At 46.9% G+C, this 25,079-nt stretch overlaps 1 protein-coding gene across 1 annotated transcript in view; it reads left to right on the top strand.

The window, feature by feature from the left end:
- Positions 1-15,517: 15,517 nt before the first annotated feature.
- Positions 15,518-25,079, top strand: part of LOC119177890 (MIF4G domain-containing protein) — a 58,038-nt gene continuing 48,476 nt past the window's right edge. Inside the window, exon 1 of the mRNA XM_075887313.1 lies at positions 15,518-15,756. The gene's annotated coding sequence lies outside the window, so the exon portion shown is untranslated. The remainder of the gene's footprint in view (positions 15,757-25,079) is intronic.

Here is a 25,079-nt window from a genome sequence, read left to right as displayed (position 1 = left end):
TAGGCGCCAGTCAATTTAATCCAGCCACCACTGAAATTAATCCAGGTGCCAATCATTTTAATCCAAGTGCCACTGAAATTAATCCAACCGCCAGCCGATTTAATCCGGACGCCAGTGAATTTAATCCTGATGACATTGTGACTTCAAAACGACCCAGAATTTTCGGGAATGCGTGGAGTGAATAGCTTTGGAGTGAATTTAACAGGGAAAAACCATGAATGAGTCACTAGTGACATAATGTGACTCGCGCAACTTTGTCACGCCTATCATCCGCGTAAGCACTATTCACACCTTAGACATGCATATCAAAGGCAACGCCGTCCACACAGTAATAACTTGATACTTATTAACCAGGCCAATGATCTCATCACGAGTGACTTAGGTGACGTCCTCACGCATATCACCCACGCACACACTGTCTTAACCTTCCGTCATGCATATCAAATGAAACGTCTTTAAAAGGGCGGGATCTTGATACCTAAAACTCGGCCAAGTCACCGGATCACCAGTGACTCAGGGTACGTCATCACAAATATCACCCGCGCACGTTATTTACTCGCCTGCCGGCATGCATGCCAAACGAAACGTCCTTGAGAGAGCAATAACGTGGTACCTATGACTCGGCCAACTGACTTGATCACTTGTGATTTAGGTGACGTCATCACGCATCACCCACGCACGCAATGTCTAACCTGCCATTATGTATACCAAACGAAACGTCTTCGAGAGGCTAATAAATTGAACGCTGTCCATCGGCCTAGTGACGTGATCACTAGTGACTCGTGTGACGTCATCGGGCCTGACACCCACGCACGCAGCGTCTAACCTGAGTTCATATATATCAAACGAAACGTCTTTGAGAGAGTAATAACTTGAACGCTGTCGCAAGGCCCAGTGACGTCATTACTAGTGACTGGCGTGACGTCATCTCTTCTAAGCCTCACGCAAGCACTCTCTAATGTGCCTTCACGCATATCAAACAAAACGTCTTTGAAAGGGTAATAACTTAAATGCTGGCACTAGGCCGAGTGACGTCATCACTAGTGACTCAAGTGACGTAGTCATGCCTATCACACACGCACGTGGTGTCCTAACTCGTCTTCATGCATATCAAACGAAACGTCTTTGAGAGAGTAATAACTCGAACGCAGTCACTTGGCCTAGTGACGTGATCACTAGTGACTCGCGTGACGCCATCACGCCTGACACCCACGCAAGCACTCTGCAACCTGCCTTCATGTATATCAAATGAAACGTCTTTGAGAGAGTAATAACTTGAATGCTCTCACTAGGCCTAGCGACGTGATTACTAGTGACTCATGTGACGTCATCTCGTGTATCACACACGCACGCGCTGTCCTAACCTGTCTTCATGCATATCGAACGAAACGTCTGTGAGAGAGCAATAATGTTATACTGATGACTCGGCCAACCGACTTGATCACTAGTGACTTACGTGACGTCATCACGACTAACAGTCATGCAAGCACTCTCTAACGTGCTTTCATGAATATCAAACGAAACGTCATTGAGAGAACATTAACCTGAAGGCCGTTGCAGGCAGCGTCTGCTAGTAAAAAACTGACTTCTCGCGCTGCACAGCCGTTCACCAGCTAACGGGTATACGGAGGCACCAGATCGCGTGTTTCGAATTCAGTCAAAGGCGTCTTTACATGGCTTTTGTTTGACTTGACGCTTTTCTTGACTCGAGTAGATGCGATGGAAGCAACAGTACCTTCAAGCAGCAGTGGGGTACAACCCAACATCAGCGTCCCACCACTCGTTGAGGGCAACGCTTCTCCTTCATTCAATAAATATGAATAATAAAGGCGAAATGACAGTTAAGCATTTTCCAAACCATACTCAATTACGCAACATTAAACCGATACCCTGACCTCTCTGCGACGCATTTACTCCAGCTCGTCGTGTGGGTAGATGTAGGCGTCTTTTTTGTTGCTTCTCGTGTATCGTAGAATGCCTTGAAAATGCGGGCAGCCAGGCCGCAATACTGTTAGCGGACAAGCGTTCTACACTAAACAGGCACGCTTATTCCAAGCACACTAACCTATAAGAAACGGCGTGGCGTAGAATGTAGAAAGGAAGGCACGAGTCAGGCACAGCATTGAATGGCGCATCAGCAAATGGTCATTTGCAAATAGCAATAGTATGTATCTCAAGTATGGGGACTGCCCTCTATTACAACGGATTTGTTTCGCAGGATAACAAGATGAAATAATAGTTGAGCCGAAGGAGTGGTAGACAAATCTTTTTGTAGCAAGCTTTGGAGCAGGCAGACCGTGCGTCTTATGCTTGATTAAGGATATACAGTGTTATGACTATAGCCGGATTATACGCAAATGCCTGTTTCATTTCTTGTGCTCCTATCGTGTCATTTTGACACATGAGCACAAATTAGAGGGCAAGCAGAGCTTTTATAGTGCTTTGATAGTGCCTATATATGCCTACTTCGGATGTTGTAGCCTCAATTCGTATAGGTGCCTGTAAATGTCTGTTTTCAAAATCGATGCCTATATAAACGCTATTTAACCTGAAATTTTGCTTTCAAGTACCACTGGAGCCCGGTATTCATGTTACCCGGCAAAATATAGATTTCGGGACACTGTGGGGTGCAAACTACTTTTTATTTCACGAGTTACGTTTATAACTGTGAAACCCAGAAGGCATTTTAGCCAAGAGGAAGGTAGATTAGCCTCTACACATGTATACCATCCATGTCGCGTCGTCTGCTCAGCCTCTTTCCAGTGTTCGCTCAGATGTGTAGGGAGCAGGAGGTGCCTCTGTGCAGCGGCAGGAAGATGAAGAATGAATGCGAAACTGTGGAGAATCATCAGGGGAAGTAAGGAAGTAAAGTGCAGATAAAAAAGCGATATTCATGTAGTTTTTGTTTTTTGTTATTCATTTACATGTGGTGCTTCACTGGATCACCTGAAAATATTTATTTAGGCAGTGGAAAGTGTTGCCTGCCCAATGAAAAGGTTTGTATCACTAGAAATTTTAATTTGATCATTAGAAGCTGCGAAAGCATAATCTCAGGAGGTGAGCTTGAAACCTTCGCCACTAACTCTAAGTAGACTTCGTAAGTCCAGTTCCTTCCCCGCTATTGATATCAAATTCACTCGGAGCTGGAGCATCACACGACGTGCATGAGCACGTCATGCGCGCGTAAACTACACTCGCATGAGATGCCCATGTCAGCCCGTGCGTGCAAGCGGTGTTCTGCCGTCTCGATGTTCTTTCGTAATGTACTGCGAGTTTTTGTGGGATGGATCCCTATCATCGCGCACGTTTGGAGAGGCTGGCTTGTATAACGTACCCTTACCCCGATACACAGCGTCACACCGCTGCAACTTCTGTTAGGGACGATACACCAAAACCACGCCCAGCGTTGTGAATGCTGGCCCCGACACAATGTGCCAACTGCGAGAACACCAACGCAAACAAAATGGAGGCACCTTAGTCTCGCATCTCTCTCGATATGAAATTAAATAAATAAAGCGAATAGATTTCGCCTGTGTGTTCTAACATTTTTGTCAACTTTGTTGCTTCTATTTAGGCAACCGTTTGTACAAATTACACACGTTGTCTCAAATAGTTCTCGCAGTGTCACGTACTACTTTGACATATGCAGGACCATTCTATCACCTTCACCATGTTGGGGCGCACGCCCATGAGATGAAGGTCAAGCCGTGTTCAGTTTGGCCTATCACCTCTTTATGCTACGCGTGGTACTGGAAATCTTGGTAAATGAGATCTTGAGCGCCCAGGGCATTCATTTCTTTTCGCTTCTCGAAACTCTTAAATTTGTGTAACGACTCTTAAGGTGTTCACAGACAGAAGAAAAATTGAGGCTGTGTGGTTAGGCCAAGTTAATGGGCCGCAAAAAAAAAAAATCCTTCTGGCGCCTGGCACTCTGACTATTTGCGCATGTATAGCCCTTCTTAGCCATGGCACACAGAAAAAGACCCAGAAGCATGTTTCTTCGATGGTGCACACTTAACTGACCATGCTGAACTAGAAATGGAGAGACCGTATTCTGCGAACCCCGCGGAAAAACGCATGTTCATGCTAAACCATTACGCATTTGTACCATTATAAACTAGAACATTTTTGCTTGCTTTCATGTCGTAGAGACAGATCCCACACCTGTTTATTGGAAAATTTGAGTTTTGTCAAAGGTTATTCTGCCTATATTCACAATTTTGGAAGCCTGAAACAGTGTTTTGGCCACCTATTTTTGGTGCCTAAATCACGGTTTTTTAGTGTCTATAGAGCTGGCCTCTATAGTTACCACCTACCTGAGATGTTTTCGCAACGCCGAAGCAAAGATGACGCCTGTTTAAAACATCCACCGTACCTCAAGAAAAAAATTGTTCTTCTAATAACGTCAAGCTCGTTAAATTGGTTATGAAATGGGTGATGAAAGAGAACTGGGGCAAGTCCGCGAGAAACAAAATTTATTATTATAGAGGCAAAGCAGCGAAATCTATTCGTTTTATTTATTTAATTTCATATCGAGAGAGATGCGAGACTAAGGTGCCTCCATTTTGTTTGCGTTGGTGTTCTCGCAGTTGGCGCATTGTGTCGGGGCCAGCATTCACAACGCTGGGCGTGGTTTTGGTGTATCGTCCCTAAAAGAAGTTGCAGCGGTGTGACGCTGTGTATCGGGGTAAGGGTACGTTATACAAGCCAGCCTCTCCAAACGTGCGCGATGATAGGGATCCATCCCACAAAAACTCGCAGTACATTACGAAAGAACATCGAGACGGCAGAACACCGCTTGCACGCACGGGCTGACATGGGCATCTCATGCGAGTGTAGTTTACGCGCGCATGACGTGCTCATGCACGTCGTGTGATGCTCCAGCTCCGAGTGAATTTGATATCAATAGCGGGGAAGGAACTGGACTTACGAAGTCTACTTAGAGTTAGTGGCGAAGGTTTCAAGCTCACCTCCTGAGATTATGCTTTCGCAGCTTCTAATGATCAAATTAAAATTTCTAGTGATACAAACCTTTTCATTGGGCAGGCAACACTTTCCACTGCCTAAATAAATATTTTCAGGTGATCCAGTGAAGCACCACATGTAAATGAATAACAAAAAACAAAAACTACATGAATATCGCTTTTTTATCTGCACTTTACTTCCTTACTTCCCCTGATGATTCTCCACAGTTTCGCATTCATTCTTCATCTTCCTGCCGCTGCACAGAGGTACCTCCTGCTCCCTACACATCTGAGCGAACACTGGAAAGAGGCTGAGCAGACGACGCGACATGGATGGTATACATGTGTAGAGGCTAATCTACCTTCCTCTTGGCTAAAATGCCTTCTGGGTTTCACAGTTATAAACGTAACTCGTGAAATAAAAAGTAGTTTGCACCCCACAGTGTCCCGAAATCTATATTATGCCGGGTAACATGAATACCGGGCTCCAGTGGTACTTGAAAGCAAAATTTCAGGTTAAATAGCGTTTATATAGGCATCGATTTTGAAAACAGACATTTACAGGCACCTATACGAATTGAGGCTACAACATCCGAAGTAGGCATATATAGGCACTATAAAAGCACTATAAAAGCTCTCCTTGCCCTCTAATTTGTGCGCATGTGTCAAAATGACACGTTAGGAGCACAAGAAACGAAACAGGCATTTGCATATAATCCGGCTATAGTCATAAAACTATATGCTTAATCAAGCATAAGACGCACGGTCTGCCTGCTCCAAAGCTTGCTACAAAAAGACTTGTCTACCACTCCTTCGGCTCAACTATTATTTCATCTGGTTATCCTGTGAAACAAATCCGTTGTAATAGAGGGCAGTCCCCATACTTGAGATACATGCTATTTGCAAATGACCATTTGCTGATGCGCCATTCAATGCTGTGCCTGACTTGTGCCTTCCTTTCTACATTCTACGCCACGCCGTTTCTTATAGGTTAGTGTGCTTGGAATAAGCGTGCCTGTTTAGTGTAGAACGCTTGTCCGCTAACAGTATTGCGGCCTGGCTGCCCGCATTTTCAAGGCATTCTACGATACACGAGAAGCAACAAAAAAGACGCCTACATCTACCCACACGACGAGCTGGAGTAAATGCGTCGCAGAGAGATCAGGGTATCGGTTTAATGTTGCGTAATTGAGTATGGTTTGGAAAATGCTTAACTGTCATTTCGCCTTTATTATTCATATTTATTGAATGAAGGAGAAGCGTTGCCCTCAACGAGTGGTGGGACGCTGATGTTGGGTTGTACCCCACTGCTGCTTGAAGGTACTGTTGCTTCCATCGCATCTACTCGAGTCAAGAAAAGCGTCAAGTCAAACAAAAGCCATGTAAAGACGCCTTTGACTGAATTCGAAACACGCGATCTGGTGCCTCCGTATACCCGTTAGCTGGTGAACGGCTGTGCAGCGCGAGAAGTCAGTTTTTTACTAGCAGACGCTGCCTGCAACGGCCTTCAAGTTAATGTTCTCTCAATGACGTTTCGTTTGATATTCATGAAAGCACGTTAGAGAGTGCTTGCATGACTGTTAGTCGTGATGACGTCACGTAAGTCACTAGTGATCAAGTCGGTTGGCCGAGTCATCAGTATAACATTATTGCTCTCTCACAGACGTTTCGTTCGATATGCATGAAGACAGGTTAGGACAGCGCGTGCGTGTGTGATACAGTCAGTCAGTCAGTCAATGAACTTTATTTACAAATTGTCCTGAGGAGCCGATTCCCCTCAAGAAGGAGGGTCGGCTGCGGGCCGCACCCACGTGGGGACAGGAAGAGCGAGCCCTTCCGCCAAGTTGCGGGCCCTCTGGACAGCCCGGATTTGGACCTCTCGGTCCGAGCTGGTAATTGCCGTCCTCCAGGCAGCTTCTGTGCTGAGAGGCTCGCCATCGCGCAGTGCCGCGCATTGCCAGAGCATGTGGGATAACGTGCAACGTCTCTCTTCGCAATGAGGGCATTGCGGCTTTATGCTGTCGATAAACTTGCTGTACACTAAAGGCGACGGGTAAGTACCCGTTTGCAGCATTCTTAAAGTGACTGACTGGGCCCTAGAGAGTTGCGGGTGCGGGAGCGGAAAGCTACGCCTGGCCAATTGATAATTTTTGCAAATTTCGTTAAAGGTGAGGAGCGAATCAAGCTGCCGGATGCCATCCCCAAAATTAGATGCCGATTGCCCGTCACGGTGGGACAGTTCGCGTGCTCGGGCATGGGCAAGCTCATTGGCATTGGGGATAACAGGGTGGACATGCTTGCCCATGTGGGCAGGAAACCAGGTGATGTGGCCGTCGATTTCCGTGCAATGTGGTCTTTTGGTAAGAAGATGGGCCGCCTGCTCACAGACTGATCCGGTCATGAACGCTCGTGCAGCAGCTCGAGAATCAGTGAAAATGCGCGTGCGCATGGGAATCGCCACGGCCATTGCTATAGCAGCCTGCTCTGCCCTAGCCGGCGTGGTATCTCGAAGAGATGCTGCTGTGAGGATTTTACCGTGAAGGTCAGTGACCACAGCCACGAAATTGGATGTACCGGGATACTGTGCTGCGTCAACGAACGCCACAAGTTCAGGGGTGGCAGCGGCGGAACTGAGGAGTGACCTAGCCCTAGCGGCCCGGCGGCCGACATTGTAGAGAGGGTGAACATTTCTAGGAATTTGTGAGACTGTAATCTGCTCCCTCAATTTGGGTGGAAGCTGTATCTTTTTGTCTGCTACCATAGTTGGTTCGCAGCCCAGAAACTCCAGGATGCGTCTCCCAGCTTTGGAAGAGGACAGTCGTGCAGCTTGTGCTGTTTGTTGCGCTTCTGCAATCTCACTAAATGTATTATGCATACCAAGAGCCTTGAGCTTTTCCTCATTTGTGTTGTTTGGAAGGCCCAAGACCCTCTTAATGCACTTTCGAATAATCGCATCCAGTTTCCCTTGTTCTTTCCTTTCCCACCTATGCGCTGCGGCAATGTAGTTAATGTGACTCATAAGAAAGGCATGGAAAAGCCTCATGAGGTTAGCCTCACAAAGCCCTCCACGCCTGTTAGACACACGAAGTATAAGCTTGACCATGCTCTCCGCCTTTGCCGCAATACGAGTCAGAGTATGAGAGTTACTTCCGTGCTCCTCCAGGAACATGCCTAATATCCGAATTTTATCGACACGGGGGATGGCCTGCCCTGACCGTGTGTGAATTTCGATCCTAATCTCTTCCGGCGGAAATGGAATAGTGGTGAACTTGCGTTTCTCCGGCTGTGTGTACAGGAGGAGCTCCGACTTGGCGGTCGACAAGTGCAGCCCCGTGCTATCCAAAAACTCCTCCGTGCACCTGAGGGCCTGCTGGAGGGACTCCTCAACGTCTCCGTCCCTACCCCCAGTGCACCATATAGTAATATCGTCCGCATACAGCGCATGTCCGATGCGGTCGATCCGAGAGAGTTCGAGCGAGAGTTTCCTCATCGCGATATTAAAGATTAGCGGCGAAATGACCGATCCTTGAGGGGTTCCCCTAGGTCCAAGGTGAAATTCCTTGGAGCAGAGGTCCCCGAGCCGAATGGTGGCAACGCGATCCCTGAGAAAAGAGCGGACGAACCAGTAAAAGCGGGCCCCCAATCCCAACTCAGAGATCGAATCCAGTATGTGAGGATGTGAGATATTATCGAAAGCTTTCTCCAGATCGAGTGCAAGAATCCCTCGGACATCTCTGGTGTCTATGTCGAGAATTTGATGTATAATCATTTTCATAACGTCCTGCGTAGAGAGCGCGGGACGAAAGCCAATGAGATTGAAAGGGAAGAGCTCGTTTTGTTCAATGTGATGGGAGATTCGGTTAAGGATTGCATGCTCCGCGACCTTACCCACGCAAGACGTGAGCGAGATCGGTCGGAGCGTGCCGAGTCCGAGAGGTTTACCAGGCTTGGGAATGAGGACGACAGAGGCCGTTCGCCACTCCTTCGGCACCTGCCCCGACTCCCAAACCCGGTTGACCTCGTCAGTTAGTAGCTCAATGGATCTATCGTCCAGATTTTTAAGTAGCCTGTTAGTGATACCATCCGGCCCGGGAGCCGATTTTCCATTGAGATCAAAAAGGACCGCCCTGATCTCTGCCGTGTTGAAGGGGGAGTCCAGCTCCACATCCTCCAGACCAGAGAAATCCGGGTAGTCTGCATCCGTGGTAGCCCCCAGGGGGAGGTACCTATCCGCCAGCTGTTGTAAGATTTGATCATCGGAGAGCCCAGCAGACCTCTCCTTGTGAATGAGCCGATCAACAGTGTGTTTCTGATTAGCTTTAGTTTGCTTATCTCCCAGGAGGTGCTTGAGAATGTTCCATTTCGCCCCTGACCGCATCTGCCCATCGACATCGTTACAGACCTCATCCCATTGTTGTCTGGCCAGGGTTTGGCTGTACGATTCAATCTCCTGTTTGAGCAGAGCAATTTTCTTTCTGAGCCGCCTGTTGAGTCGCTGCGTACGCCATCTGTTAAGTAAGGAGTTTTTGGCTTCAAGGAGCCTCGCTAGGCGGCTGTCCATGCGTTCCGTTTTAAGATCCGTCTCCACCACCTTAGTGGCAGCTTTAACATCTGCCTTAAGACGCTCAAGTAGCTGGCCAAGGTCATCGTACTCTTTTTCATCATTTTGTCTGAGTTCCCGAAAGGCATCCCAATCAACTATTTTGAAGACCCGCGGCGGCGATGCTTTAACATCGAGGGAGATAGACGCGATGAAATGGTCGCTCCCCAAGTTCTCATGCAAGTTCTGCCAGAAAGGGCACTCGACGTTCCTGACAAAAGCCAGGTCCGGCGTGGTGTCCCTTGCTACAGAGTTGCCGAGACGTGTGGGAAAGTTGTGATCAGTAACTAGTAACATATTAAGATTGGTAGTATGCTGCAGAAGCGCCCGCCCCTTAGCCGTATTATTGATATAGCCCCATGTCTGATGTTGCGCATTGAAGTCGCCAGCAACTGTCAACGGAGCCGAGCCCGCGATTTTGGAGGCTTTGCAGAGAAGCGCATTAAAAGTCTCCCGAGTATCAGATGGTGAGCTATAAACGTTGAGAATGAATAGGTGCTCCTTAAGCCGAGAGTTTGGGATTAACTCAATGAGTATGTGTTCCACCTTTAGGTCGGGACGTACATCGCGAACCTCAAAGGAGAACTCTTTGGATATGAGGGTGGCGACCCCGCGTTTTCCTTCCCCCCAGCAGGCCACGGAGCGATAACCCCGGAGGGCCACCTCTCCTTTAAGGGTCTCCTGGAGGAGTATTACGGCTGGCTTATTCTCCTGTGAGCTGACGAACTGCTGCAAGACTGCCTTCTTCCTGTGGAAGCTCGCGCAATTCCATTGCCAAATGACAAATGTTTTATTTAGCTTCGCCATGATTGCTACTTAGGTTTTGCTCCACCACCACCACCCTTGCAGAAAGGGACTGGATGACAGAGCTGACACCAGCGATGGCCTCCTTAATTTCATGGACCACCCCCATAATTTCCTGTTTAAAGTCACTGAACTCCTTCTCGATATCTACCGGAGGGTCAGCGGCTTTTCGCTTACCGCCTCTAGGTTGTGCCTCGGCCTGCTGCACTTTCACCGCCCCTTCCGGCGTGCGTTCGCGCTGCCTAAGCTCCTCAACTAATGCTTTAATCTCCTGAAGCTCACTCCTCAGAGTTGCATTCTCACGCTCTAGTTGCTGTATTCTAGCCGTAGCTTGCTCTGGCAACTGGCGCTGCACGATAGTGCGAGACTCACGTTTTGGGCCCACTCGTTCAGCCCAGGTAGGTTCCTGCTGAATCCGGGCACAGGAGGCAGACCTATCCCTCGAGCGAGAGCGGTGACCCGCACCCCGCCCAGGGTTATCAAGGCCACCCCCCTGGTTGAACCCAAGCCCGGGAGCTTGCTGTGGCACGAACTCCGCGCGCTGCTTGTTTGCTTTTTCTCCGTCGTCGCCTTCTACGCCGAACGATGTAGGGAACCTGGTACCTGCTTTTGCAGGCCCGATCCGCCGTCGGATGCGCTCCTCCACAGATGGAGCACTTCGGCTGGCACGTATGATTCTCAGGGGGCGATGAGATCCCACAGTCCGGGCAGGTGATGACTGTAGCAGTGGGACAAACGTCCGAGCGATGTCCCAGCTTTCCGCAGGTTCGACAGGCGTCGATTTGTCGTCGGTAGAGCGTGCACCGGATCAGGTTCGTCCCACACATAACGTAGTTTGGAACTTTCATACCGTCAAACAGGACGATCACCGTGGGCGTTTTCTTGATGCGCCGTACTCCAAGAACCTTCGGATTTCTTGCGTGCACGAAGAGCTCACCTAGCCGGTCATCAGAGAGCTCAGGGTCGATACCACGAACAACTCCTCTGCACGTATCCCCGGGTGGCGTCACGTAATTAGAGACTTCATGGAGCGTTTCTCCCACTCGAATTTGCTTCACTTTAGCGTAGGTTTCTGCGTTCCTAGCGTGTGGCGTGCTGATCACAAAAATGTTCTGCATTTCATTGACACAAACAATATCTTCCTCAGCCTGCGGCGGGCCGAGACAAGCAGCCATCACCAAAGCTTGGGTAACCTTGATTCCACTGACCTTGCGCACATCCATGCCTCCCTTGGGACGTACGACAACCCGGTAGTGATCTTTAGGCAATCGCGGCAGGCGCGACGCGGCGATGAGCTTGTTTATCGGCCCCTTCGGGTGCGCTGGACGGGCGGCACGATGACCGGCACTGGGGCCAGGGCTGTCGCCGGGCGTAAAATCCTGACGCTGCTTCTTCCGAGAGTGGGCAACAATCCATCCGGAGGCTTCATCCTCCTGCCTGGAGATTTCTTCGCCAAAGACCATCTCCTCGAGCGGCATCCTCGAAGCGTCTCGCTCGGCAGGCCGAGCTGAGCGCCAACGTGGCACAGGGTGAAACACCCAAATAAAAGTTCGAAAGCTTGACCTACCCGCAAAAGTCGGGTATCCACTCGATCCTTGAAAGAAACTGGATCAGATGAGTCGAAAAACCGAGGTCGATCGGCAAATTTGCGGTCAAAAACATTTAAAAAAAGCAGGAGCCGATGCGAGCGCGTCCGGCTCGCGTCTAGCAAGCGGCGTTCCTCCTGTGTGATACACGAGATGACGTCACATGAGTCACTAGTAATCACGTCGCTAGGCCTAGTGAGAGCATTCAACTTATTACTCTCTCAAAGACGTTTCATTTGATATACATGAAGGCAGGTTGCAGAGTGCTTGCGTGGGTGTCAGGCGTGATGGCGTCATGCGAGTCACTAGTGATCACGTCACTAGGCCAAGTGACTGCGTTCGAGTTATTACTCTCTCAAAGACGTTTCGTTTGATATGCATGAAGACAAGTTAGGACACCACGTGCGTGTGTGATAGGCATGACTACGTCACTTAAGTCACTAGTGATGCCGTCACTAGGCCTAGTAACATCGTTCAAGGTATTACTCTTTCAAAGACGTTTTGTTTGATATGCATGAAGGCACATTAGAGAGTGCTTGCATGATTTTTAGGTGAGATGACGCCACGCATGTCACTAGTGATGACGTCACTCGGCCTAGTGCTAGCATTCAAGTTATTACCCTTTCAAAGACGTTTTGTTTGATATGCATGAAGGCACATTAGAGAGTGCTTGCGTGAGGCTTAGGCGAGATGACGTCACGCTAGTCACTAGTGATGACGTCACTGGGCCTTGCGACAGCGTTCAAGTTATTACTCTCTCAAAGACGTTTCGTTTGATATATATGAACTCAGGTTAGACGCTGCGTGCGTGGGTTTCAGGCCCGATGACGTCACACGAGTCACTAGTGATCACGTCACTAGGCCGATGGACAGCGTTCAATTTATTAGCCTCTCGAAGACGTTTCGTTTGGTATACATGATGGCAGGTTAGACATTGCGTGCGTGGGTGATAGGCGTGATGACGTCACCTAAATCACAAGTGATCAAGTCAGTTGGCCGAGTCATAGGTACCACGTTATTGCTCTCTCAAGGACGTTTCGTTTGGCATGCATGCCGGCAGGCGAGTAAATAACGTGCGCGGGTGATATTTGTGATGACGTCCCCTGAGTCACTGGTGATCCGGTGACTTGGCCGAGTTTTAGGTATCAAGATCCCGCCCTTTCAAAGACGTTTCATTTGATATGCATGACGGAAGGTTAAGACAGTGTGTGCGTGGGTGATATGCGTGAGGACGTCACCTAAGTCACTCGTGATGAGATCATTGGCCTGGTTAATAAGTATCAAGTTATTACTGTGTGGACGGCGTTGCCTTTGATATGCATGTCTAAGGTGTGAATAGTGCTTACGCGGATGATAGGCGTGATAAAGTTGCGCGAGTCACATTGTGTCACTAGTGACTCATTCATGGTTTTTCCCTGTTAAATTCACTCCAAAGCTATTCACTCCACGCATTCCCGAAAATTCTGGGTCGTTATGAAGTCACAATGTCATCAGGATTAAATTCACTGGCATCCGGATTAAATCGGCTGGCGGTTGGATTAATTTCAGTGGCACTTGGATTAAAATGAATGGCACCTGGAATAATTTCAGTGGTGGCTGGATTAAATTAACTGGCGCCTAGATTAATTTGGCTGGCGCTTGGATTAGATTGAGTGGGAAAACCTGTAGACTAGGTAAGTTGCAAAACTGAGCGATGTTGCGCGGCGCCGCCGCTGCCAGCGACAAATTTGGCGCTGCTGTCGCATCCAGATTCACTCACTGCATGCTCGCTCACAGAACACCTAGCTCGCTCGTGTCACTCCCGTAACCTCTATAGCTGTGCACGTTGCAGTGCGTCGATATCTGTGGAGGCTTCTTTCTGCGTTAAAATTTTTGTGCTTCAGAACACCCTGTTCTGCTTTGTATGTGTTGCGTGTTTTCATCATGCCCGGATGTTGCGTTCTCGGCTGTAGAGTAGCTACAGGAAATAAGAGACACCACGACATTTCTTTTGTGCCCACGTGTACCTGAGCAGCGAGAGGTATGGGACAACGCTATTCCTCGTGCAGATAAGAAACTGCCTCAGCACCTCACGTGTGTGTGATATGCACTTTCATGAGGACATCCTGAAGACTTTCACTCACGTCATATGGTAAAACGGTAGAAATCGCAAGAGAAAAGTGGGACCGCGTCGAAGGATGTGTTCCACGAATATTTCTGAATTCGCCCGCTTACCTTTGTCGCGGGGCCCGCGACAAAGAAGCGAAAGCTGCCCGATAGGAGTGGGGTATTTTCCGGAATATCATCGGCGAAAAAGAATAGACTATCTCCGAGCACTGAGCTCGAATACAGTGAAATAAGTCTCGACATGCCGTCAACTAGTGGCGTCATTTCGCTTCAAGACATAGAAAACGTTATTTTGCATGCTGGCAGAAAGTTGTTGAGAATGGCGAGACAAGACGTCTTGTGGTGTTTCTAGGGCCCAAAGAAAAAAAAGAGCGCTATTTGTGGAGAAATGCGTTGTCGTCGCAGAAGACATGATAGTCACCATTAGCAGCTGTCACCATCACTTAGCCAAGTCGCCTGGTAATGCAGATACCATCACCCAATGGGCCGAACTTCTGGAGGACATAGAAAAGCTGCAAGTGTGTTCATGTTGTCCCAATTGATTGATATGTGGGGTTTAACGTCCCAAAACCACCATATGATTTTGAGAGACACCGTAGTGGAGAGCTCCGGAAATTTTGACCATTTGGGGTTCTTCAACGTGCACCCAAATCTGAGCACACGGGCCTACAGCATTTCCACCTCCATCGGAAATGCAGCTGCTGCAGACGGGATTCAATCCCGCGACCTGCGGGTCAGCAGCCGAGTACCTTAGCCACTAGACCATCGCGGCGGGCATGTTGTCCCAATGCGCCAGCAGGCAGACTCGTGAGTAATTACTACGAAGTGCTCACCGATACCCCGAAGTGCGGTCTCTGCTCGAAGCTTTGGCTGCAGCTGTGTTAACAGGTTTCATTAGAGGAACTCCAGAAGAAGCAGAGGGAAGACATGCTCAAGAAAATGTCCGCACGCGTAGCTTTTTGGTGGTCTAAGTTGCTGAAGAATGTGACTGACATGAAAAAAAAAAAGCTGACTACATAACCAGACAAAAGCCACAAGATTGCGCCACATTGTTGTAATTTATTTTCAAGCCCGAAAAACGCAGCCACAAAAGAGGATGCCCGACATTGTATTTGGGTTTCTCGCGTCTAAAAATATGTTGCGAACGTACACCAACTAGCAACTAACCGACAGACTCCTATGTTATGCTATAAATATATCAAGCATTGTTTATTGTGGGCAGTTCAGAAAACCATAATTATACTGTATTTGCCTTACACCACTAAATATTACGCAGTATTAAGTTTCTGCGGCAGTACAGCAAATCTCGATAATATACTGTTGGTAAGCTCTTTTAGAACGGCCGCCACGGCGTCTTGCCATGACGACTACGCGTTTTCGTCTGCTAGCGGAAGCTTTTGCGCCGCCAGCGCCACCAAACCAGAAGCTGTCCCGGTGCCGTGTGCCGAGTAGTCTGACACGGGGAGTTTTCCAACTTACCTAGTCTAGAACCGTTGGCTTGGCGGCACGGTGGAAGAATACCGTGCTTGGCGGTGATCATACTTCTAGTATTCTAGCCACTGTAGCGTTGCATCGAGAAAGGTGCCTAATTTCTGCCGTCTGCTAGGGAGCATGGTGCAGCGCCTGCCGCGTTTCTGGTAACGTTGTTGTTGTCGCCGTGATCATTGTCACCGTTGCTTCCTTGACGCGTCGGCAGGTTAGTAACCATTGTTAATCTTGACGTTTTGCCCTGTTTACTTCTTTGCCGTACACGTGCGAGTGGTGTTTCTCTTACTGTAAGTTATCGGAATTTCGGGTATTCTGTGGTGCTATCGTGTGGCGATTGCAACCGTTGAGTTGTGCACCTCATGCGTATTTAATACATCGCGGATAGCGGGGCTGCGTTGGATTTCAACCATTTCAAATGCGAAGGCGTTCGTACTATCGTGTGCCGTGCTGTTGTGCGAATCAGACCGTCGACCTGCGTAACTACACGGGCTGGTGTTTCGAAGCTCGATGGCGCTCTGAAGGATTTACTGATCTGAAGATATTCAAGGTGCTTATTGAATTCATGAACGCTTTTAATGCACGCAACTTCGTAACGATGATAGGGGCTTACGTTGATCGCGATTGTACGTGTGTTCGACGGCGCACAAGTGTTATCTTTTGTAGCGTTCCAGTGCTACAGTTGTTTTCATGTCCCTTGTAGCGCTGCGAACGCGGCAGTTGTATACATGTGCACGTTTGCTTGCGCTGCCATCTTTTGGACCTCTGTTTCATCATATAGCAGTTCTAAAGTCGTCGTTTGTTGACAAATCCTGGCGTGCCGCGCCGTGTTCACGGTCAGCTGTTCTCGTATGCAAGCAGAACTGTGAAGTGCCTGACCAAGCGAAATAAGTATGCGCAGAATTAGTAAATGTCGTCTGGTGCGTCTTGCCACCGAATAGCGTCGTTGTAGCCCGCTGATTAGGAACTAAAATTAAATGTAACATTTGACCTACTCTAAATTTGGTAGCTAAAAACTCCACCGCGTTTTAAAACTCAACCACGGTGATCGCTCATGGTTTCAATAAATATTTCTTCCGGATACTTCAGTGCAATAATTATAGCTGCGTAAGCACTACCTGTTCTTCATTTTCGACAATTCTTACTTGCAGGTGGTGCGTTTTTCTGACGCTGAGGCGTAACTTACGGGAGATATGGATCTCGTCCAAGAGTTAATTATATAGCTTGCATATTGGCAGGGGGGTGGCACATTGGGTGCACTCGTGACATATAGAATTCCTAGTTGCAGGCGTTAATCATTCGTGTGTTTTTTTCTAGTTATTTTGTTGTTGTGCTTCTACGCTCACTCTTAATACTCATTTACTAAAACGCATGAGCAACTTGCCAACTGCCACAATTTCGCCATGAAGCCTTCAAATGAAAGTGTCTTACTTGCAGACAGAGTGGTTAGTTTCGCTTATGGTGAACGGATTTCGGCTTCTTCGGCCGAGTCGCTTGTGGAATTTTCTAGTCCCTTTCCTGTTTTTTTTTTAATGTCTTATTGGTCATCACGTTCACCAATGCGCGTTTGTCGACGACTTCGAGAAGTTGAGTGCAGGCGTGTTCTCCAGGCATCGCAACCCCCTCCCCCATCCTACTAAGCTAGTGTACGGGGCACATTTTGCGCCCCCTACCCCATTGATCCTCCTCCCCTGTACGCACGCCTATGATTGAGGGCTGAAGTGAAACATACGTTGGGTGAATGAACAAGCAACGTTAATCGTGCACTTGAATACGCGTGCATTCATTCGAATGGAGGATGTCCTGGAGGCAAAATTAAAAGATAGCTGTGTACTTTCGTGCATAATTTCGCTTTAGAACAAATTGGGCGTTTCGTGTTTGAGTGATAATATTTAAATTGTAATTAGGAATATTTCTTAGAAGTGTGGAAAACGTCATGTTGTTTCCGCCTCTTTAAGGCTTGTTTTGGGATGAGTTATCGCCTGTTTGCTAAGTTGCGTCTCGCAACACTCTTTTACGCCTTACAGCTCAGAAACACATGACGTGAAAACGAACTTCACGTCTGACGCCATGTCATCGCCACAAATTAGATGGATAGGAAAGCTGCTGGGTAGCTTTGGCATATGCAAAATATCGCAGTTTTTGCCAATGTAGGTGGTTGGCTCGTGTGACAGAAAAGCCGGTAACTTGCACCTTGAATCCCGCATCGTGATTTTCACTATATTTACAGCATCACTACTGAAAAAAAATATAATGACAGCATATCCACGGAGTGAATGGTGATAAGTGGGGCGTGGCGTGCTTCAGTCCGTCCGTGATTCTGTCCGTGCGTGCGTCCGTCCGTGCCTCTTTCTGTCCGTCCGTCTGTCTGTCCGTGCGTATTCGCACATTTTTCACGCTATATTCATCGTATACAAGTACCGCCATCCGGCGGACATTCTAAGGACTAACCGAGAGGTGGCTACTACATACACGGGACGCGCAGCCCACGGCGTAAGGAGTTTTCTCGCCCCTAAAACAATCGACGGTGACGTGCCACTCTACTTATGACGTCATTGGTGACGTTTCTGCGCAGGTCAACTCACCCCGCGATCATCCAAGCCAATACGTACCACGCTTTCGTTGTCCCTGCAGAACTGACGACGATTTGATTAAGCTTCTGCGGACATGCGCAGTACGTTGAGATCGGACGCGGATTGTGCTAATTTTTGTGTAACGCCACATATAGAAAGGAACCGCTGGGTAGTGAAGGTATAGTGCCTAGAATATACATACAAGTAAGTATATTCTAGAATATACTTACAAGTAAATACATTCTAGGCACTATAGTGAAGGTGAAGTGAACTCGACACCTGCTGAAGGGAGGGGGGGGGGCGGTCCGTCGCAGTTGCTGGCCGCGCCCACGCCGGTACTGGAAGGTCATGGCTTTGCATCCTTTTCCTCGGGGGTGGTCTCCAGGGGGGCTGTTGCTCATAGTTTTATACAATAATACTACTCCGTTATTCGTGGTTCAGTGGGTGCAGAAGGCGTTCACACAGTTACCTGGCGAAACTCTTCAATCGTCACCACGCCGTCTGAAGAAAAAAAAAAAAGCAGACTGCGGCTTAGCACCGCGACTATGTTTTTTTTTTTCTTGGACGCATGCGCAAGTCTGCCACTTAAAAAAGGTAGAATGTACAGTAACTCCAATACGGGCCTTCCATTGCAATGTAAATAAACTATGTGAAGCTATGCGGCAGGTTGCGCGCATGAAAAGACGGATAGATTGAATGCGTGCGCTTGTCGCGCCAGCAGGCCGAGGAAAAACATTGCGCGGAGACGATCAGTGCCGTCTGCCGCATAAACCGCGAAATGACGAAAGAACGACACTAGTGTTCTCAAAGGCGGATCCAGCCACTATACAGGGGGGGGGGGGGCGATCACACCTACCCCCCTTCTCCCTTTGGATACACCTCTGGGTGTTTCACTGGGAGCACTTGCAGTTGCATTGAACCACCTTCGCTCTTAGCTCCGTCCGATTGTTACTGCATAAGCCCGGCGTGCAGCTTCGTAAAAATTAGATTCTATTTTGAATCTGTGGCGGTTCGATGTTTCGACGCGATAGTGTTAGAGCACACGCTCGAAGTAAAACATGCCTTTGTTAAAGTTATGGAAAGAATAAATCGCCGCTTTTTGCCTATTTACTTCAGCATGATCATGGTTACCCAAATCGCGTGAGGTGCAGTGCCAATTTCGTCAATTCGCGTTGATGACAACGCTGTATCCCATAGTATTTGCCGAACATATGAGATTTCTTCGTTAGATCGGCAATTTGTTTAAATCAGGTGTTGTTAGGTGCAGTTTTAGCTGTAATAGAACGCGAAACAAGACTCATTAAAGCACCTTCTTCTACATCCTAAAAAACGTGCGTCATCTGCCGCCTCTTATATTATTTTTCTCTTTACTGCGAGTGCACAGTTTGCCGCTTAGCATGCACCGCTGCAGTGTCACTCAAGGTCACGCTAGCGCTCTCTCTCTCTGTATATATATATATATATATATATATATATATATATATATATATATATATATATATATATCCAGCGAGTGTCTTCTGTGAATCCAGTGATGAATAGAAATTGGCTTGAGCGGACAAACGTGCGAAAACTTTTATTGCTCCTACGTTTCGGCCGGGGTCCGGCCTTCGTCAGGGAATACATTGCAAATGTCAACGTGCTGCTTATATACGTTGGGGGCCCCCAACACGTGTCTATTTAATATCAAATATCACATATATGACAGTGGCACACAAATCAACATGGGAAAGAGCACGATGTGATAATGACAAGACTATATCACGAAATGATAACATACGGTGAAGTCTGCGCAGCAAAAAAAGGGCGTTTTTCACAGTCACGGAAAGGATCAACATAACAAGGGTGATAATGTACCACGAATGCATTTAACAATATTGCGTTAAAACAACTCGATGAACTAACAAGAAACATAGGTAAACAACCAGCAACAATGCGCTAAAAGAATTAACAAAAAACAGATGTAAAGCAACGAGAACAGCAATATGTGGCGATGGTGATTAAAAAAAAAAACTTTGGTAAAAGTGAGATACATGGCATTTATGAGAACGAAATATAACAGAATTGTATGTAACAGGCTGAAAACTGATGAAAGCTGCAGACATGTGATAGGGAATTTAGCCTTGTCCGTGACATAGTGATCCCGTTGCTGAACGTGCGCCCAGGAACGTGAGCTTTCCTGCGCTTTCCTTAATGCCGAATGACAGTGCTTTAAATTTGTAGATGAGAAATGATTCGCGTGCTTCCCGTTCGTGGTGAGACTTAAAACCAGATTCTAATATGGTTGCTGTTAGGTTATCGAGTGAATGTCCTGTCGCATTCAGGTGCTTAGATAGGGGTAGGTTAGGAAAAGTTGTGACATGCGCCTTGTGGTTATTAAACCGCAGTCTGAATGGTGTCGCTGTGTGGCCTAAGTACTGAAGCTTACAGACTGAGCACTCAAGTAGGTACACACAGTTACTTGTATCGCAATCGTAATCACCATTAATTTTCATTGTGAAATTCGACGCCGAACTGTGGGCTGAAATAGAGGTGGTCATGTGTACGCAAACCTTGCAACGTGGTTTGCCACAAGGGTGGCAACCTGAATAGGCAGGATGAGTTAGTACAGATGAAGTCAGCATATTGTGCAAGTTTCTCGACCGGCGATAGACTACACGTGGCGATTCCGAAAATATGTTTTTGAGACGGTCGCTCTGCATAAGAATGTTGTGGTGCCTTCGTAGGATGTGGTTAACGTTTGGTGCTGATGCGGAATACGTTAATATGAGGTTTGTAGATGGTCGCTGTTGAGCAGGCTTGTTGGAGTGGAGGAGCACGCTCCTGTCCACTTCATTAGCACGTTTAATGGCATCGTCAATTATCTGAGGCGGGTACTTTTGTCTTCTTAGTGCATCACTGAGCTTGTCACAATTATCCCTGAAGTCAGATTGTGCGGAGCACAACCTTTTAAAACGGAGCGCCTGGCTGTATGGTATGCTTGTCTTGTTGTGTCTTACGTGGCTACTTTCAAAATGAAGGTAGCGGTGTCTATCAGTCGACTTTCTGTAAAGCTTTGTCGTTAGTTTTTCACCTGATATGCATACCGTGACGTCCAGAAAGTTTATGTTTGATGCTGAGTAGGCGAGCGAGAAGGAGATTGATGGATGAAAATTGTTAAAGCTTTCCACAAAAGACAAAAAGTTCAGTTTCATCGTGATGCCATATCAAAAAGATATCGTCAATAAAGCGCTTATAGTATAACGGTTTTAGGGCGCACGTGGCAAGAAACCTGTCCTCCAATGTGCCCATGAATATATTGGCGTAATTCGGTCCTATCTTCGTGCCCATCGAGGTGCCACTCGTCTGTACATAGTGAGTTTGATTAAATTCGAAGTTATTTAGTTGCAGAATTAGTTTTAAAAGAGAGGCTAGAGTTGAGCTGTCAATAGGTTTGTCTAGCGAAGATTCATCATATGCACGTATTACGGACTGAATGCCGTCGTCATGCGGGATATTCGTGTATAGAGAAGCTACGTCTAGAGTGACTAGTAGCGCTTTGTCGGGGACGTCAAGATCAGCAATGTCACTCAAGAAATGGTTAGTGTCTCGAAGATACGAGGGAAAGGAGGCGGGAATTACTCTGATAAGAGCGTCAATGTAGCCGGAAAGAGGTTCAGTAACCGTACCAATAGCCGAAGCTATTGGACGACCGGGGTTATTTGGTTTGTGCACCTTCGGTAATAAATAAAACCTTCCTGCAACAGGACTAAGCGGTATTAGTGATTCCATCGTCTTTTTACTGATGCACCCTTTTTGTAAAAGTTCCCCAAGGGCCTCGGCAATAATACGTTTGAAGTCCTCAGTTGGGTCGTGACTGAGCTGCCTATAGTATGCAGTGTCACCTAACTGTCTTAATGCTTCAGTGATATAGTCGGAGGTATTCATTACCACTACTGCACCGCCTTTGTCAGCGGGCTTGATAACAATGTCTGAACGGTTCTGCAATGTCCTAATGGCTTTCCTTTCATTTGAGGTCAAGTTGTGTTTGAAAGAATTTTTCTGGTTATATGCTTCAAGAATATCGTGTTGGACAGCTGAAATGTACATATCAAGGCACTTGTCACGTTGTACCGGTGGTGTCCAATGTTTACTGGATGACACGCTGTTGGATGAGGATCGTTCATGAAAAAATTCACGTAGTCTCATGTTCCGCGTGAAGTCGTCAAGGTCCTTTACGAGCTGAAATTCATTGTACCTGCCAGTTGCCGGACAGAAGTTGAGACCACGAGAAAGAAGAGACATTTCAGGGTTTGTAAGTTTGATGTTCGAAATATTGATAATGTTAGTAAACTGGTTCTCATTATCAATAGCCTGACCGGATATATTTGAAGCGCCGGTGGACGAGAGTGCTGGTAGCGGTGAAGGTAGAACGTTATCGCGAACCATCTTTGCAGATTTCCTTGCTTGGATTTCTAATCGCTTCCTTTGTTCGTAATCTTGAAGCAAAATGCGTTCGTCGGAACTAATTGAATGGGCGCTTCGTAACTGTCGTTCTTGGTTGCTTAAGTTCTTTGCCAATGAGCTGTAGTGTTTGATTACAATGCAGGTAAGGTCCAAAGACGCTTTCCCCAGCGTGTCATTCCAACGTTCTAAATTATGGCTAGACATTTCTGATGTAGCTGGTTTGAAGGAAAGCTGAAGGCCTTTTGGTACTTTTTGGGAAGCCACGTATGATGACAATGCAAACTCATGCATTTCACATCGAACACGTTTTTCAATAACTTTCCTAATCTTTAGGAAATTACTGGAGTGTACAGTTACACTGGTGGGGGCATTTGCGAGTCAATCACGGGAAGTATTCACCGTTGTAGAGCGATTAGCACTTCTCAAAGAATATGGATGGGAACATGAAGAATCAATTTCAGACCTTTTAGTTGCGTTGCGGGGGTGCCTCTGTGGTTGAGGTGGCAAACTGGCTTCGGTAGAAGGTCTTTGTGGACTCGGTGTGCTGGCGAAAGCCTGGCTAGTGCGTTGATGTGACGGAGGTCAATTACGCCAATATATTACGCCAATATATTCATGGGCACATTGGAGGACAGGTTTCTTGCCACGTGCGCCCTAAAACCGTTATACTATAAGCGCTTTATTGACGATATCTTTTTGATATGGCATCACGGGGAAACTGAACTTTTGTCTTTTGTGGAAAGCTTTAACAATTTTCATCCATCAATCTCCTTCTCGCTCGCCTACTCAGCATCAAACATAAACTTTCTGGACGTCACGGTATGCATATCAGGTGAAAAACTAACGACAAAGCTTTACAGAAAGTCGACTGATAGACACCGCTACCTTCATTTTGAAAGTAGCCACGTAAGACACAACAAGACAAGCATACCATACAGCCAGGCGCTCCGTTTTAAAAGGTTGTGCTCCGCACAATCTGACTTCAGGGATAATTGTGACAAGCTCAGTGATGCACTAAGAAGACAAAAGTACCCGCCTCAGATAATTGACGATGCCATTAAACGTGCTAATGAAGTGGACAGGAGCGTGCTCCTCCACTCCAACAAGCCTGATCAACAGCGACCATCTACAAACCTCATATTAACGTATTCCGCATCAGCACCAAACGTTAACCACATCCTACGAAGGCACCACAACATTCTTATGCAGAGCGACCGTCTCAAAAACATATTTTCGGAATCGCCACGTGTAGTCTATCGCCGGTCGAGAAACTTGCACAATATGCTGACTTCATCTGTACTAACTCATCCTGCCTATTCAGGTTGCCACCCTTGTGGCAAACCACGTTGCAAGGTTTGCGTACACATGACCACCTCTATTTCAGCCCACAGTTCGGCGTCGAATTTCACAATGAAAATTAATGGTGATTACGATTGCGATACAAGTAACTGTGTGTACCTACTTGAGTGCTCAGTCTGTAAGCTTCAGTACTTAGGCCACACAGCGACACCATTCAGACTGCGGTTTAATAACCACAAGGCGCATGTCCCAACTTTTCCTAACCTACCCCTATCTAAGCACCTGAATGCGACAGGACATTCACTCGATAACCTAACAGCAACCATATTAGAATCTGGTTTTAAGTCTCACCACGAACGGGAAGCACGCGAATCATTTCTCATCTACAAATTTAAAGCACTGTCATTCGGCATTAAGGAAAGCGCAGGAAAGCTCACGTTCCTGGGCGCACGTTCAGCAACGGGATCACTATGTCACGGACAAGGCTAAATTCCCTATCACATGTCTGCAGCTTTCATCAGTTTTCAGCCTGTTACATACAATTCTGTTATATTTCGTTCTCATAAATGCCATGTATCTCACTTTTACCAAAGTTTTTTTTTTTAATCACCATCGCCACATATTGCTGTTCTCGTTGCTTTACATCTGTTTTTTGTTAATTCTTTTAGCGCATTGTTGCTGGTTGTTTACCTATGTTTCTTGTTAGTTCATCGAGTTGTTTTAACGCAATATTGTTAAATGCATTCGTGGTACATTATCACCCTTGTTATGTTGATCCTTTCCGTGACTGTGAAAAACGCCCTTTTTTTGCTGCGCAGACTTCACCGTATGTTATCATTTCGTGATATAGTCTTGTCATTATCACATCGTGCTCTTTCCCATGTTGATTTGTGTGCCACTGTCATATATGTGATATTTGATATTAAATAGACACGTGTTGGGGGCCCCCAATGTATATAAGCAGCACGTTGACATTTGCAATGTATTCCCTGACGAAGGCCGGACCCCGGCCGAAACGTAGGAGCAATAAAAGGTTTCGCACGTTTGTCCGCTCAAGCCAATTTATATATATATATATATATATATATATATATATATATATATATATATATATATATATATATATATATATATATATATATATATATATACTTCAGTGCGCGGACAGAGCATACTTCTTACCTGTCCTTTTATTTCGTTTTTCCATGCCATCTCC

Source organism: Rhipicephalus microplus, chromosome 1 (genome assembly GCF_043290135.1).
Source record: "Rhipicephalus microplus isolate Deutch F79 chromosome 1, USDA_Rmic, whole genome shotgun sequence".
NCBI lineage: Eukaryota > Metazoa > Arthropoda > Arachnida > Ixodida > Ixodidae > Rhipicephalus > Rhipicephalus microplus.
This window is presented reverse-complemented; position numbering and strand designations above follow the sequence as displayed.